The 16,077-nt window shown below is 34.0% G+C and overlaps 3 long non-coding RNA genes across 10 annotated transcripts; all 3 read left to right on the forward strand.

The window, feature by feature from the left end:
* Window positions 1-1,483: 1,483 nt before the first annotated feature.
* On the forward strand, window positions 1,484-2,791 carry LOC137489302 (uncharacterized). The gene is made up of 3 exons (XR_015525891.1): window positions 1,484-1,801; window positions 1,954-2,076; window positions 2,570-2,791. It is a non-coding gene; the product is annotated as an uncharacterized LOC137489302 (long non-coding RNA).
* Window positions 2,792-8,199: 5,408 nt separating this feature from the next.
* On the forward strand, window positions 8,200-9,980 carry LOC147837601 (uncharacterized). Its single transcript, XR_015526883.1, has 2 exons — window positions 8,200-9,742; window positions 9,819-9,980. It is a non-coding gene; the product is annotated as an uncharacterized LOC147837601 (long non-coding RNA).
* Window positions 9,981-12,003: 2,023 nt separating this feature from the next.
* Window positions 12,004-15,350, forward strand: LOC147837602 (uncharacterized). 8 transcript variants are annotated; one of them, XR_015526891.1, is made up of 8 exons: window positions 12,004-12,039; window positions 12,738-12,889; window positions 13,305-13,360; window positions 14,173-14,357; window positions 14,443-14,550; window positions 14,625-14,684; window positions 14,776-14,947; window positions 15,044-15,350. It is a non-coding gene; the product is annotated as an uncharacterized LOC147837602 (long non-coding RNA). The 8 variants fall into 8 exon arrangements; XR_015526890.1 differs by having other exon boundaries at window positions 14,443-14,684; XR_015945726.1 differs by having other exon boundaries at window positions 14,453-14,684.
* Window positions 15,351-16,077: the final 727 nt, after the last annotated feature.

Below are 16,077 nucleotides of genomic sequence, written 5' to 3' on the forward strand. Positions count from 1 at the left end.
GTAACTAAGTTTGAACTATCGTAAATTTGATTTATGAAACCGAATCGGCCATTAATAAACCTGACTTACCAAAATAAGCCTGGCTTTTTCTGTAAGCTTGGTTTATGGAATAGCCCCCAGGTCCTTCATGATCAGCACAATATACTGTATAAAATGAGTATTTAATAGAAAAAATATATTTATTATGCATATTACTGCTTTTCCTTTATTATATTATATTATATTATATTATATTATATTATTACTTTTGTTTCTGATTTACTTATGATGCTGTCAACACAGCCATGGTAAAAAAATATATATAAATATAAAATGTAAAAATGTGCTCATTGAGCTCAATCAAAAATACACTTGATAGCTGCATTACAGTATTAGAGAAACACTCTCTTTAAGATGGAGAAACACACACATTTGGATCATTGTGAGTGTTTTTGAAGATCAGAAACTCTAATAAAACATTTCCAAAAGTGAAATCAAACCAGTGATTAGAATCTGCTTTATCCAGTGAACACACTCTGTGCTGGAGTTGAATGTCAATTTAAGAATTATAATAATAATAAAAATAATGGGGCGAAGCAGTGGTGCAGTGGGTAGTGCTGTCGCCTCACAGCAAGAAGGTCGCTGGGTCGAACATCGGCTCAGTTGGCGTTTCTGTGTGGAGTTTGCATGTTCTCCCTGCTTTCGCGTTGGTTTCCTCCGGGTGCTCCGGTTTCCCCCACAGTCCAAACACATGCACTATAGGGGAACTGGGTAGGCTAAATTGTCCGTAGTGTATGAGTGTGTGTGTGAATGTGTGTGTGGGTGTTTCCCAGAGATGGGTTGCGGCTGGAAGGGCATCCACTGCGTAAAAAACTTGCTGGATATGTTGGCGGTTCATTCCGCTGTGGCGACCCCGGATTAATAAGGGGACTAAGCCGACAAGAAAATGAATAAATGAATGAATAAAAATAATTGTGTGTGTTTATAAGAGTGACTGCTTGTTTGTGTGAGTGACTGACAGTATGTACATATGTGTGTGTGTGAGAGAGAGATTGACTGTGTGTGTGTGTGTGTGTTTATATGAGTGACTTGCTGCTGTTATTTGAGTGACCAACAGTATGTATGTATGTGTGTGTGTGTGAGTGTGTATGTGTGTGTGTTTATATTTATTTTAGTGACTGGCATGTGCGTGCATGTACAGTATGTGTGGCAGTGTGTGTGTGTGTGTGTGTGTGTGTGTGTGTGTGTGTGTGTTTAGAAACTTTGACCTGCTCAATCCAGTCTAACCAGCTTCTCTTCTCCTCAATCTGAATGTTTCCTTCATGTTTGTTTCAACTATAAAACACCACACACTTACACACTTGCACACGCACACGCACACGCACCCACACACACACACACACACACACACACACACACACACACACACACACACACAGCTTTATCTTTTACTGGCTAATCTGCAGTTGGCTCTTCAGACTCAGTGTTGATCATTGATAATACTGTTGTTCTGGTTGTGTGTCTACTGAGAGTGTGAGGGTCACCTGTACTCTGTTCAACTCTCCAGAACAGCGTTTTGGGAATAACACACACATTCACACAATCATCTGTTCATTTACAGAGATTCAAACTGAAAGTGATTTGTTCTTCAGATTTGTCGAGTGCGTCAGCTCAAGAGTCACAATGGTCTTTCGGATCCTCTACTATTTTGAGAGCAATGAGAGAAGATCACTACTGGTGGCGACAACTGAAGAAGCGTTTCAGCAAACCACTGTTAGAGAGTTAAAGGAGAAAATCAGAAGAAACCACAATATTAAAGCAGGTAGGCTACATGTGTTTCTTCTGTCTTTAAAAGAACTAAATACTAAATGTCAATCTTGTTTGAAAACTGAAGATGTAAATCTATGTATTTTTTATTCTCAGCTTATTTAAAAAAATCTCAAATAGAAAGTGTTTGTTTTTGTCTCCTGTCAGATGCAGATAAACTCATTTTAAGATTTGTATCTGAAACACTGGAGGACAGAAAGACTCTCGGCTTCTACGGGATTGAACATCAGTCTCTTCTGTTCGTTTACTTGATACAATATGGAGGAGGAGGTACAGCATGAATAACATTATAATTTCTTATAATAACTTATTTATAATTTATTATAATTTATTTATAATTAATAATTGACATGATTGTTGTGACTTCACCATTACACTTTACACTCCTGACATCAATGCTTTTCTAAACTTATAAATCACAAAATAAATATTGTTTATTAGGCTGAGAACTTTCACCCATAATAGATAAATAAACATTAAACTTAATAAACAAACAAACAAACAAACAAACAAACAAACAAATTCTTTGTGGTAAAAATTATGATTTTTAAGCTTAAATCCAGTTCATGTATTGCCAACACTGATAATGTTTTTATATGTTATTGCTGCTATTATTATTATTATTATTATTATTATTATTATTATTATTTTTATTATAAATTAAATATTTAGAAATAACATTATAAAAATGACACCATGTGGACATCAAAGGGATTCCACCATTTATTATTGTTCAGTAATTTATTGTCTTCATTCTTCACAGGTCCACTTCCAACTGATAAAGAGTTTCCCAGATCTGAATCCATGGAAAGATTACATTTGAAGATGTGAAATAAAGTGAAAGACTTCAGTATTCAGAGTCAATTAGAATGTTTTATTCCACTGGAAATATTAGAAGTAGTGCAATAATGCTGTGTAATGCTGTGCTTGTTTTCACTGACATGTGAAAATAAATAAGAGAAATAAACTTTCATTTCACATGTCAGTTTTGCACAGGAGTATTTAGTAATGTGTTGTTCTTGCAGTTTATGGAGGAGATGCTGGTCAGATACACAGTATATTTAGATATAAAATATATAAATTAATGTGTGTGTGTGTGTGTGTGTGTGTGTGTGTGTGTGTGTGTGAGAGGGAAAGAGTGTTTCTCTTTTTTGTACCAGTTCTGATATATTAGATATACAATGTCAGTGTATACAAGCATGTGTGCACACATGTTATTAGATTAGATTAGATTCAGCTTTATTGTCATTACACATGTACAAGTACAAGGCAACCAGTTTAGGTGTAACCAGCAGTGCAACAGCAGCAAGTGCAGGATACAGGTATCAATTATAAAGTGCAGTTATAGAAAAACTATGGTGATATTTACAGATGGATGTGCTATCAACATTATATACAGGTTGGATTAGCTATGAACAGATTTATAATAAATGAATACATGTACAGGCTGCTATTAATAATCAGAAGCATGCAGATAGTACAGGGGGGTATTCCAGAAAGCTGGGTTAACTTACCATCTGCTAAAACCTAAACTCTCGGTTGATTTACCCAAAACCTGCTTACCGCGAGTATGTTGGTTCCAAAACAGGTGACAAGAGTTAGTTAAATCAACCTCCTGAAGATAACCGCGGGTTAATGCGCGTGCACGGCACACACCTGAAGGCATTAGGTGCGTTCGACATGAAGCTCAGCTGCAGCCGGTGATCAACGAGATTAGCCGAGCGCAGGCGGGGCGGAGTTGAGAACGGAGCCGTCAAGACGGACAGCTGGACACTTCGGGACTCAAAGTTGCTGCAGTCATGATGACCGATCACATGGCGTCATCATATTTTTTTGTTATTTTTATTTATAACAACAAAACATTTACAAATAAAACAGAATACAGTCTCTACAAACTGTGTTTCCTTTTTAAACAATAAGAGAGAATTATGAGTAAAATATATAACAAATGCATGAGAGAAATAAGAGGAAATGAGAGGTTAATATAAACATAAAACGAACAGGTCTATTAAATACAAAGCAATAAGCATAAATTCTAGGAGTTAAACATCAATCTTTAGGCTAATACTTCTTGTTTGAATATGCTAAAAAGGGTTTACATATATGTATATTTATAGATATAAAAATGTCCCATGTGAAAAGCAAAACAAGGTGTTTTGATTAGGTCTTAATAAATGACATTATTTTGGATAATGGATGAATTTTCAAAAAAGCATTTTAATCCAAAAGATCGTGTTGAAAACAGGTAAAATAAGTGAGCTATGTAGAAGTTTCCCAGAAAGAGCAGGTAGCCTTTAAACTGCTAGACAGGAAATAAAATATATATTTATATTATAATAATAAAACCATTTTATAATTATTTAATAAAATAGTTATTTAGCTTAATTTGTTAAGAGAGCTTTAGGGTGGCAGGATCAATGATGATGATTATTTTATTTCAAGTCTGTAAGACTTATTTGAGTTCATATTTAGGTTATTCACTAAAATATCCACTAAAATATATCATTTAAATCGTTCATGGAGATGAATGAAGTAAATAGTCTGTATAAAAAAAATTGAAAATAAACCTGTGCAAACAAGCTAACCTTTATAACCAGATTATTTAAAAAAAAAGATGATACTGCAGTAAAATATTTGTAGTCTTTTAATAAGCAAGATGTGTACAGGATAGAGAGGGTGTAAAAAGTGAATTGTTTGTTTCGAAACTTTTGAATCGGAATTTGTCCAATTATAAATACACGTGTTTGTTGTCATGTGGTGAACTCGGCCAATCGTGTAATATCGGTGTCGTCATCAGAGCTCCTGCAGTCGCTCTTCAGAAGCTGCACGGTCTGAGTTTGCCGTCTGATCTCGCAGCGCTGTCGCGGTACTTTAATGCCACATGTGACAGTCACGTGGCATCGGCGCAGCATCAATCCGGACAAGATTTCTAACCAGAATGCACCGCGGGGTCCGGCCAAGATGGCTACCTGATCAGACGTGTTTGTTCGAGCTCCTGCACCATAAGTATTTAGATAGTATAAAAGAACTTTTAACTTGTCGTACATAGTGTTTATCGTTTTAAGTAGTTGTTAATTCTACGTTTTTCCCGGAATCGCGTTGTCATGGGGCGTAAACGTGGTCACTCAGGTAATTCTTCGGCTGATGCTAAGACGGCTAACGTTAGCGTTAGCTTTAACGCATGCTCACCGGCCACTACGGGCCATGATTATGTTGTTTCCTGCATGAGCGAAGATGATGCCTTCTGTTTAGCTGAAGAAGAGTTTCCTGCGCTGCCTGTCACTCCGTGTAAATCACCAGTCATAAAGAAAAGAGCAAGTGATGACACTCGAGTTGATATCTCGTCACAGTTGTCAGACATAACTCAGTTAATCAACAGCCGATCAGACGGAATAGAGAAAAAGATCTCGGATATGTCTATTGAACTGAAAGCCGTCGTTGAGAAAGTTACTAATCTTGAGAAACGCATGGATGATGTCGAACAGCCTGTGGCTCATATGCAGCGAAGGATAGATGATATGGAAACTTATTTAAGAAGACGTAATTTGAGGATAGCTGGAATTCCTGAATCTGTGCAAGACATTCGGCTTGAAGTGGTCAAAATCTGCCAAAATGTTCTTCCAAGTGCAAAGGATAAGCTCTCAGATGTTATTGATGTGGTCCATCGTCTCGGGAAGATGCAGCAAGGTGGTCCCAAGGAGCGTCCCAGGGTGACCATTATGCAGTTTTCTGTTCGTTCGTACAGAGATGCTATCTGGAAAGCCGCGAAGAATTCTTCATATTTGAAAAAGAGTGGTCTGCGTTTCATGGAAGATTTCTCAGCGGGAGACCGTGAAAGGAGAAAAAAGTTGTGGCCCGAGGTTCAAAAAGCACGTGCGGATGGGAAGACGGCCTTTTTTGTCGGAGGCAGAGCTTACATTCAAGGACAGGGAGAAATTATCCTGCATTCATAAAGTGCCTTCAGACTTTTAGCATTTTGACTTTTATTGTGCACTTTTCAAACATTGACATGGAATTGTTGCATACAATTTAGAGTCTGTCTCTTATTATATATATTTTATTTGTTATACAAAAAAAAAAAAAAGTTCTTTTTGCAAATTTTTCTCGTTTAAGATGGTGCTGCTCTTTTGAGGGTTTTTTATTTTGAGACCTTTTTTGGAGAATATATTTTCATAATTACAAAAGTTAGCTGAGCCAACAGAACTTTCCTTAAACAGGTTAATTGTTCCATTGTTTGTGTGTTCTTTAAATGTCTTTATCTGTGGTGTCCTTAAACGCCAGGGGTTTAAGAGATGCTGTTAAACGCAAGACCTTATTTTTGTTTTCTAGGCAATTTAGTTCTGATTTTGTGTTTTTTCAAGAGTCTCATTCAGAAGTTACTGATGTTAATTTTTGGAAATCGCAGTGGGGTAGCGAGATATGGTTCTCACATGGTACAAACCACTCTGCTGGAGTATCCAGTTTAAAAAATAATTTTGCAGGTGATGTGTTGCACACTTACTGTGATGAAAGCGGGCATTTTATTTTGTTACTTTTAAAGTGTTTTAATGTGAACCTTATTCTTGTTAATTACTATGGGTATAATTCTAAAGCTGAAAATGATCAATTACTATTTATTTTAGAAGATAAGCTTACTTATTGGCAGTCAAAATTCCCAAATGCATATTTAGTGATTGGTGGTGATTTTAATACTGTCCTAAATGAATCTCTTGATAGATGGCCACCTGGTCGCTCGTCAAATTCAAATACAACTCTGAAAGCTTTTATGGATAGGTTAGAGCTTATAGATATTTGGAGGATTCAAAATGTAAATAATAGAACTTATACATGGAGCAATAAAAATTATTCTAGACTTTCAAGAATTGACTTTTGGTTAGTCTCCAGAAACCTTGATAAAGATAATATTTATATTGATATCTCAACAACGCCACTAACAGATCATAAGGCTGTTTCCATTAAAATCTTATTTTCTTCTGATTCTAAACTTAACAAGGGCTGCTCTTATTGGAAAATGAACAGTTCTTTACTTGAACATAATGAGGTTAAAGTAGAGCTAGAAAGGCTTATAGGTCTTTATTGGAATAAGGCTAAACAGGAAAGCTCATTTGGTATTAATTGGGAACTGTTAAAATATGAAATTGGAAAATTCTTCAGAAAATTTAGTGCTAATTTGGCTAAAACTAAGCGTCTTGAGGAAACTAATATTGTTAGCGAAATTTCATCTATTACCGGGATCCTGCCTGAAAATCTCTCTGATAACCAGAAGGAACACTTAATTGATTTGCAATTCAAGTTGGATAATTTATACAAATTAAAAGCAGAAGGGGCTTTTATAAGGTCAAGGCAAAGGTGGCTTGAATATGGTGAACAAATGTCTTCCTATTTTTTCAAGCTTGAAAAAAATAGGTCAAAACATAACTCTATTTGTCAATTAAAAATTGGAGAGCTTGTTTCTGAAAATCCCAAAGAAATTTCCCAACATTGTTATGAGTTTTATTCCAATTTGTATAAATCAAAATTTAATCTAGTTGATCTGGATACCTTTACAACATTTCTTGGTGATATTAATTCTATTAGTAATGATGAAAAAACTGTGTGTGACTCACCAATTACTATTAGTGAGGTTAAGGAAGCAATTTTGCATTTAAAAGGTAACAAGTCACCTGGTAGTGATGGGATAACAGCCGAATTCTATAAACTATATTCTGATTTAGTATCTCCGTTCCTTCTCCAAGTGTTTATAGAAGGTTTAAACTGTTCTGAGCTCCCTGTTAGTATGAAACAAGGTGTCATTTGTTTGATACCTAAACCTAAAAAGGATACACTTCTTTTAGATAACTGGAGACCCATCAGTTTACTTAATAACGATTATAAATTGTTTGCCCTTATTTTTTCAAAGCGTTTTAAGTTGGCTTTACACTCCATTATTGATGAAAATCAGTCAGGTTTTATGAAAAATCGTCACATTTTTAATAACATTAGACTTGTTTTTGACCTAATTGATTATTCAGATTTTATTCAAGATGATAGTTTAATTTTGTTTTTGGATTTCTTCAAAGCTTTTGACACCATTGAGCATCCTTTCATCTATTTTTGTTTAGAAAAATTCGGTTTTGGACCCTACTTTTGTAATGCAATGAGTACAATGTATGCTGGGGGAAATAGCTCAGTGAAATTAGGACATGGAACTACACAGAGATTTCTATTAGAAAGAGGAATTCGGCAGGGCTGTCCAGCCTCTGTATACTTATTTCTTATAGTAGGCCAAGTCTTCTGTCACTTTATTAAGGCAAGTAAACTAGATGGAATTCAAATTGCTGGACGAAATATTTTAATTAGTCAGTTAGCGGACGATACAGCCTTATTTTTAAAAGACTCAAACCAGGTTCATCAGGCTATCAAATCCATTCAGTTGTTCTCTAAAGCCTCGGGTTTGCACCTTAACCTTAAAAAATGTGAAATATTAGCTTTAAAAAACTCTCCCCTATTATCTGTAGAAGGTATACCAGTTAAAGAAGCCGTTAACTATTTAGGTGTTGTCATTTCAAAAAAAGAACAAGACAGAGTTTCCTTAAACTTTAACCCTGTTTTTGAAAGGATTAAAAGTAAATTCAATTTTTGGTTATTAAGGGATTTGTCCTTAAGGGGCAGAGTTCTTCTTTCAAAAGCAGAAGGAATTTCTAGATTAACCTATTTTGCTTCAACCTTATATCTAGATAATAAAACAGTCAAGTCTATTGATACGATTTTATTTAATTTCTTATGGAAGAATCGTGTACACTACATGCGCAAATCTGTTGTTTTAAATTCCCTTAAAAATGGGGGTCTTGACTTTTTGGATTTCTCTTCTCTAAATAATACTCTTAAAATTAATTGGTTAAAGTTTTGTCTAAATAAACCTTCTTTCTGGAATTTTATTCCCAATTTTATTTTTGACCAACTTGGAGGTCTTTCCTTTTTATTATTATGCGATTATAAAATTGAGAAATTACCAGTGAAGCTCTCTGCTTTTCATGCTCAAGCCTTGTTGGCGTGGAAACTGATCTACAAGCACAATTTTTCACCACAACGTTATTTTATTTGGAACAATAGATGTATTTTGTATAAATGCAAGAGTATCTTTTTGGAGAGGTGGTTTGAAAAGGGTATTGTTTTAGTTTGTCAATTGTTTAACACTCAAGGGTATCTTATGACATATGACGAGTTTCTTGTACATTTTAACTTTCCTGTAACTCCCAAGGAATTTTCTCTTGTTTTCTCTGCAATTAATTCTAATATTGTTTCCTTATTTAGAGGTGTAACTTGGATTCATAAGCCCATAATCAAACTAGTTGATACAGTGTGTGGTAAAACTTGTTTCTCACAGTCTAAAAATAACAAATCTATTCGCTCTCTATTTGTAAATCAAGTTGTATCTAAACCTTGCTCTATTGCCTATTGGAATAATTTTGTAAGAATTCCTAAATGGGAAAGTATTTGGTCATTGCCTCACAAATTTTTGGTTACAAATAAGATAAAAGAAATATCTTTTAAACTAATTCATAAATTCTATCCGGTTAAACATTTCCTAAGTAAATTTAAAAAGGATATTGATATAAATTGCTCTTTTTGTTCTTTGCATTTGGAAACTGTACCCCACCTTTTCTGGCACTGTGGTTATGTTAAAAAGCTCTGGTATGATGCTTCTGTTTTTATAAAGAAAAGGGTACTCTTTAACTTTAATTTACATTATGAAACTGTAATTTTTGGGTATTTTAATTATGATAATTTGAATAATGAAGCTTTTGTTATTAACCTATTTATTTTGCTAATTAAGTTTCATATTCATAAGTGTAAATTTTCCAACAAAAAACCTTGTTTTACTGTGTTTTATAAGGAACTGAAAAATTACTTTTGCACTATTCAGCATAGTGCTAATCGAAAGGCCATTAAAACTGTCCAACTGTGCTCTAGTTTCAAAATATTTGATTAATGTAAAGGTCCTGCTTGTTTATATTTGTAAGAATTTTTAGTTAAGTATTTATACTCTTATTTTTATGTTTGTTTTATTTTATTTTATGTATTGATGTTATCATTTACTTTCTATCACCCTGGCATTGTTTTGTTTGCTGTATTGTCATGTATATGTTGTTTAAAGCATAATAAAAAAAAAAAAAAAAAAAAAAAACCAGAATGCACCGCTTTAAGACAGATTTCGATCGATCTGCGCAGCGCCGCATGAAGTCGAACGCACCTATTTTCAGTAGATCGCCGAATTCACGAGTCACCATAGAAAGTCACGGTGAGAAAAAAAGGGCAACACACTTTACAGAGGCGAAGCTGGAGGTTTTAAACACAGAGATTACACATCTGCTTCAACGAAGGAAAGAAATAAAGAATAAGAAATAGATAAGAAAATAAAAAATTAATAATAAGAAAATTTATTAGTTCATTAAATTACACATGCCACCCTCCATTTTGTTGTAATGATAAATTAAACTACTCTTTAACATCCTTTTTGAGTATGTTGTGTAACCATTCATGCATTTATTTTTCTTGCCATTAATTTCTTAAGGCCACAATATGTCTATTGACTAATAAGGCTTATAGAAATTGTAATCTTTCTGGAGCTAGAACTCTGTCCAAAGTCATTAAACACAGAAACATTATCATAAAAGGTAATATTTAATTACTGGAGCTCTTTATTTAACACTCTAGAATATTCTTTCTGTCATGCAGCTAATAGAAAGAGGCCTGTCTAACTGCTGTGTCCTATAATAAAGGCTCATCAGTGGTTGAGTTTTTGACTTAAACCACACACTCTGTCACTGTTGTAAGTGATTGTTGTCAGATAGCTTTAGGCACTTTTTATTTTGCATGCAGACGAAGTTCCTTCTGCCTCAACTAACAAGCAGTGTAAGAATTTTCTGCACTTTTCCATATTTGAATATTACTCTTGGATCACAAAATCTTTTATCTACATATTTAAATTCTAAAGTAGCTGTATAAGGTCCATCTTCAAAGATAAAGTCACATGAGCATCACCTTAAGGTGAGAAATGTATATGAAAAATATGTTACACGTTGAAAGGTGCGTGTGTAAAGCAGTGTACAAAATCATTCATTTTATTTCAGGAAATGAAGAAATCAACAGACCAAACTATTTGATTAAACATAGTTTTTTTTGACTAATTATATTTTTTTGCACTCTTCCATTTGTTTTGTCTGCTTGGGTCACTGAGATCTCCTCTGGGTCAGGCTGCAGGTACGTGTCCTCGTATAAGGCAGAAAAGGGGATCTTTTGTCCTCCAGCAAGTAACAATGTAGTGCCCAGTAATGATTGTATTTTATAATGCAAATATAATAAAAATAAACATTGTGTTGAGCAACATTTGCTTTATAGTTTTTTTTTTTTAACTATATTTGTATTATACACTTGAATCACTACTTCCTGAAAATCAGCCATTTAGCCTCAACATATAGTGATGAGGTCAACACATTCTCACTCCCAACTCGTCATATACTGACGCTTGGTCAGGAACCCTCGGCGTCAGTTATTGACGCACAGGGTACCCCTTTAGCGTCATATTTAGACGTGCAGGGATTCCCTATAGAATCTGTGCCTGAGCCTGAGGCGTCATAGGGAGACGCTGGAGGCTCGTATAATTACCAATAGATGTCAACGCAATTTTTAAAACCTGATTTACGCCTATTATCTTAGTTTTCTTATTTTAAAAATATGTAATTTTTATTTTGTTCACGAAAAGCGTCTGTAAACTGGGTCGAAACTACTGTATGAATAAACTTCGGTCCACGTGACATCCCTTCACGGTGAGTTTAACGCCGCTCTGCTATTGGTCAAACTGCATCAGCGATGAGTTCTCAGATGAGTTCAACTGTCAACATTAAATATTACGTTAATGCTGCATAATATATTTTTATTGGAGATTAGTTGGTGTTTATAAATATGTTATCATTTACTTTATATTTAATGAGTGAAAATATATTCGGTTGTCCAGTTTAGGGTAACTATGTCTAATAAAACTTTGATTCATTCATATTATTTATTATTTTTTTACTTTAAAAAATATTACATTTCAAGTACTAAGTTTAAAAATGTTTTCGGCTGATATTTTTCATTTTAAATTATTTATTGAAGTTGGGGTCATTGTATGTGGCGATCTATTTTTTACAGTCTATGCTCGCTATCCCAAGGTTCATTGCGATCCCAAGGTTCACTGCGGTTTTCCACAAGGTAAGTAAAAAATAAACAAATAAACACGATTTGTTGATAAAGCATGTACTGTAAACTAGCGACGTTATCTAATTACATCAAGTTCATTTATTAAAAACATATTTTTCTCACATATAACGTTGGTCAGGCATTAGAACAATATATACATTTTAAGATAAGGAACAGTGTAACCAGATTGTTGTTTTCCACAATAGAATTCGTGCAAAATCTATATATAATATGCAATATGCAACTCTAATAATACAAATGTATTCGTAATTGTTTCAATATTAAAGAACATCAAGTGTTTCCAAAGGTTTATTGTAAAAACAATTATTTTCCATGCCTTTAAAGGAAAAAAGGCAGAAATTTTGCCTGTCTGAGCACATTTTATTCATTGTACAACACAAAACTAAACAAAAAAATAGCTATATCTACCACACACACACACACACACACACACACACACACACACACACACACACACACACACACACACACATATATATACAGGTGTAAATTATAAGGTGTTCACTGTTCAGATATGAATATTTTTTCTTTGCTCTTTTCAGGTTCTTTAGATTTCTTTAAAAATCCAATTTTGTTTTCTAATAAGCAAAAAGTAGAATCACTTTACCCATGTTTATATGTTAAATTGCACTTGTCTCTATGTCTGTTAACACATTTATATTTGTTTGATTAATTCTTGTGTCTTTCAGCCTGTTTCTGCCTATCACCATGAGTGATTCCTTTATACTCAGATTTATTATCAAGATCTCAATTATAAGCTCAAGTCTTGATGACAACTTGATGATCTGCAGGAAAAACCACCATGTAAGGAAGGCCAAGACCACTCTGGAATCAGTCAAGGGTTAGTGAAGTTTTTCATTCCATGTATATTAAATATCTACATTTTTTAGGCATATGTGATTGTATGAGATAAAATGCATTTATTCTTTCACTACTATTGTAATAACAGAAAGAAACGCATTAGTTTTACTATTACTATTGTTTATGACAAACATTATAAACTACAGTATAAGCTCACAAAATATTGTGGCCTAACTGTTTAAACTATTTGTTCTGGGTGTTGATAGTGGCCAACCATTTTTTTTCTTTTTCAGAAAGTATTTTGTTTTGTCTGATTTTATGACACCTTATAGGCCATCAACTGCCCACATTGGGGTTTAGGAAATTAGAACTGCTTATGCTGCTTGTCTACTTGTCTTAGGATAAGTTAGAAATGTTATAAATGTACATTTTTTTGTTGTTTTTATCTGGTACAGCTCATAGGAACTCCAATCTTCCCAACTGTGAGAGGGCCTTGCTCCAGTGACTGTTGGTGTGTACTTCATTGTTTCCATTAGTCCCTGTATCTGTAGACCTAGGTGACAGTGGGCTAGAGTAAAATTTTGGTTTTATTTAAACTAAGGCATACTGATGGCCTTTTTATCTCAGATTTGGTCATGCAAGTATTAATATATCCTAAAGTATTTTTATATTCTTTCTATTGGTGGAAAAGATGTTGGTATAATTATTTTTAATGGACTGCTAAGATCTCAGCAGACATTTTTCTGAGATATTCTTGAGTGGGAGTCTGTGCAATACAAGGTGGATAGTATTTGCAAGGAAGAGCCCTTCATCTGTTCTGCTTCCACACTAGATTTACTGCCAATTTAAATAGATATGAACCATAAGCATAACCATTTCAAGAATGCACGAGGTACTTTAAACTGTATGTGTTGAAACTAAATTAACAAGAAAACAGCTCTGTGATGTTCACCTAAGAAAATTAGATTAGAAGATATAAACTGTCATGCACTTGTTCTGTACTGTTTCATTCCTTTTTCAAACACTGGCATTTTTGAAGGTTTATTTACAGCTAAGGATTAAGGATTGACAGGAAGATGTGTGGACTACATCAACTAATGACACTACCTCCAAAGAGTTGCAAAAAGCTGTCCAAAGTTTCAGCACCATCTTTAAGCCCATGATTTTAGTGTGTTTCATGCCTAATCACATGAGTTTATATCTGAGATAGATGAGCTATATGATTATCTTAAACTGATCTACAGGTAAATGCCAAAACTTATTGGTTTACTTATTTATTTATTTGTTTGTTTGTTTGTTTGTTTTTTTGTATATGTTAACCAGGTGAAATGGAGTGAGGCATACCAGGATATGCCTGGTTTTACTCTTGGGAAGGAGGTTGAACAGTGCAATATTTCTTCTATAGGATTGCAGTGACCAGACATGCTACTGTAACTCTCATGGTCATGTGCTGGAATTAGCAGATATTCAACAATTTGGCCATCTCGCTGACCTATTGATATCAGAAGGTAACAATATCCAGTTGAATTTGTTTTAGTTGTTCAGTAACCTATTTAAATAGTATTGTGATTTTTTGATTGCTTATCATTGTAGACCGCAACAGCTCTGCAAAGCAAGTTGCAAAACAGAATCCATGAAACTGGCAGTGACCGGAAACCAGTTGGAAGACTTTGGTCTGTGATGTAGAGGAGTGGGTAGAGGGTGAGGAAATTCTTATTAATATTACATGTAGTCATGAAAAATTATAACTGTTACTATTATTGTCATTTTTTCAGTAGCAGAAGCAAAGACAACAAACAACAAAAGTGATATGGATGTCTTCATCATATGGCATGGTATGTACACTAGACTTCTGTCAGTGTTGATTCTTTAAAAGTTGACGTATAATCCTTGTTATACAACTTTCTTTTCATAAATATATTTCAGACTCTGCTGACCCAGCAACAAAGAGGAGGGTGTTCAACATCATCCTGCTAGTCAGGATTCTTCAGGAGCAGTGGATTCTTGTGGCAGAGATGGCCAACCACTATAAATACCTTTCAACTCATCCTGGTTCCTTCAAAGAACTTTCCTGCTTGTTTGCTACTGAAATGTACTGGTATGTATTTGTATTATTTGGCACAGACATAAGCATAAGGTTACCCAGTCCAAAGGATATTAATATATTTTAATGTTGTTGTGTTCTTCTTTTAAGATTCGACATGTGGCCTAAACAAAGAGGGGTTAAAAGGTCTATGGATCATCATTCTCAGAAAGCAACAAAATAACTGATACATAAACAACAATACGATGGTGCAATCTAGAGACCTGCAAGGTACCTGCAAGTTTTGGCTGGAGCAGAGAACATAGATTTTTTTAAATAAAGCTCCAGCTGATGAGTATGACATTGACTGTGGATTTTCTTTTACTGTAATCCAGAAGAGGATGACCTTAACCCTGAATCTAAAGCATGTAATAAAATCTGTAAAAATCAAATAAAATTTTCATCATCTATAACCAAATTGTTGTCTCTTTTTTTTAAATACATAGATATGTACAGTATGTAAGCATTCCTCTAAAATCAATCAGTGTTGTAAATTAAGAGCATTATTGTATGCCTTACTGCTTACAACATATAACGATTTAAGGAACTCTATATTAAAATAAAATTATTACATTAAATGACATTAAGAGCTTTTAAAATATTAATTTTATGATACATTTTTATGATAAATTTAATTTTTGCATATACTTGGGCAAAAAATGTACATTATTATGGTCCACTGCTCAGATACCTCCAGTCAATATGTGGCTGAGTCAGGCAACCAGACTTCTACCTCTGGAAAAATTAACCTATGATTTACATCAAAGATCTGATGGATCCATTTGGTCCTCATGGATTTTTCTAAAAAAAAAAAAAAAAATTATTCTCCTTTTATTTTTGTCTTTACTTTGAAACATTTGTATTCATTTGTTAGAATGTCTAACAAAAAACTGCTGCACTTGTTGTGAGATAACAGTGCCACTGTTGTTATTCTGAAAATAAAAATTAACTTTGTATAATGTTTTATTGAATGCAAGATAAAAAATAAAATATTTTCCAAGAGATGGATTGCGGCTGGAAGAGCATCTGCTGCATAAAAACATGCTGGAAAAGTTGGCGGTTCATAGAGCTGTGGCGACCCCTGGTTAATAAAGGGACTAAGCCAAAAAGAAAATGAATGAATGAAAATAAAATATGTATTTTTA

This window comes from Danio rerio, chromosome 25 (assembly GCF_052040795.2).
Source record: "Danio rerio strain M-AB ecotype USA chromosome 25, GRCz13ab, whole genome shotgun sequence".
Classification (NCBI taxonomy): domain Eukaryota; kingdom Metazoa; phylum Chordata; class Actinopteri; order Cypriniformes; family Danionidae; genus Danio; species Danio rerio.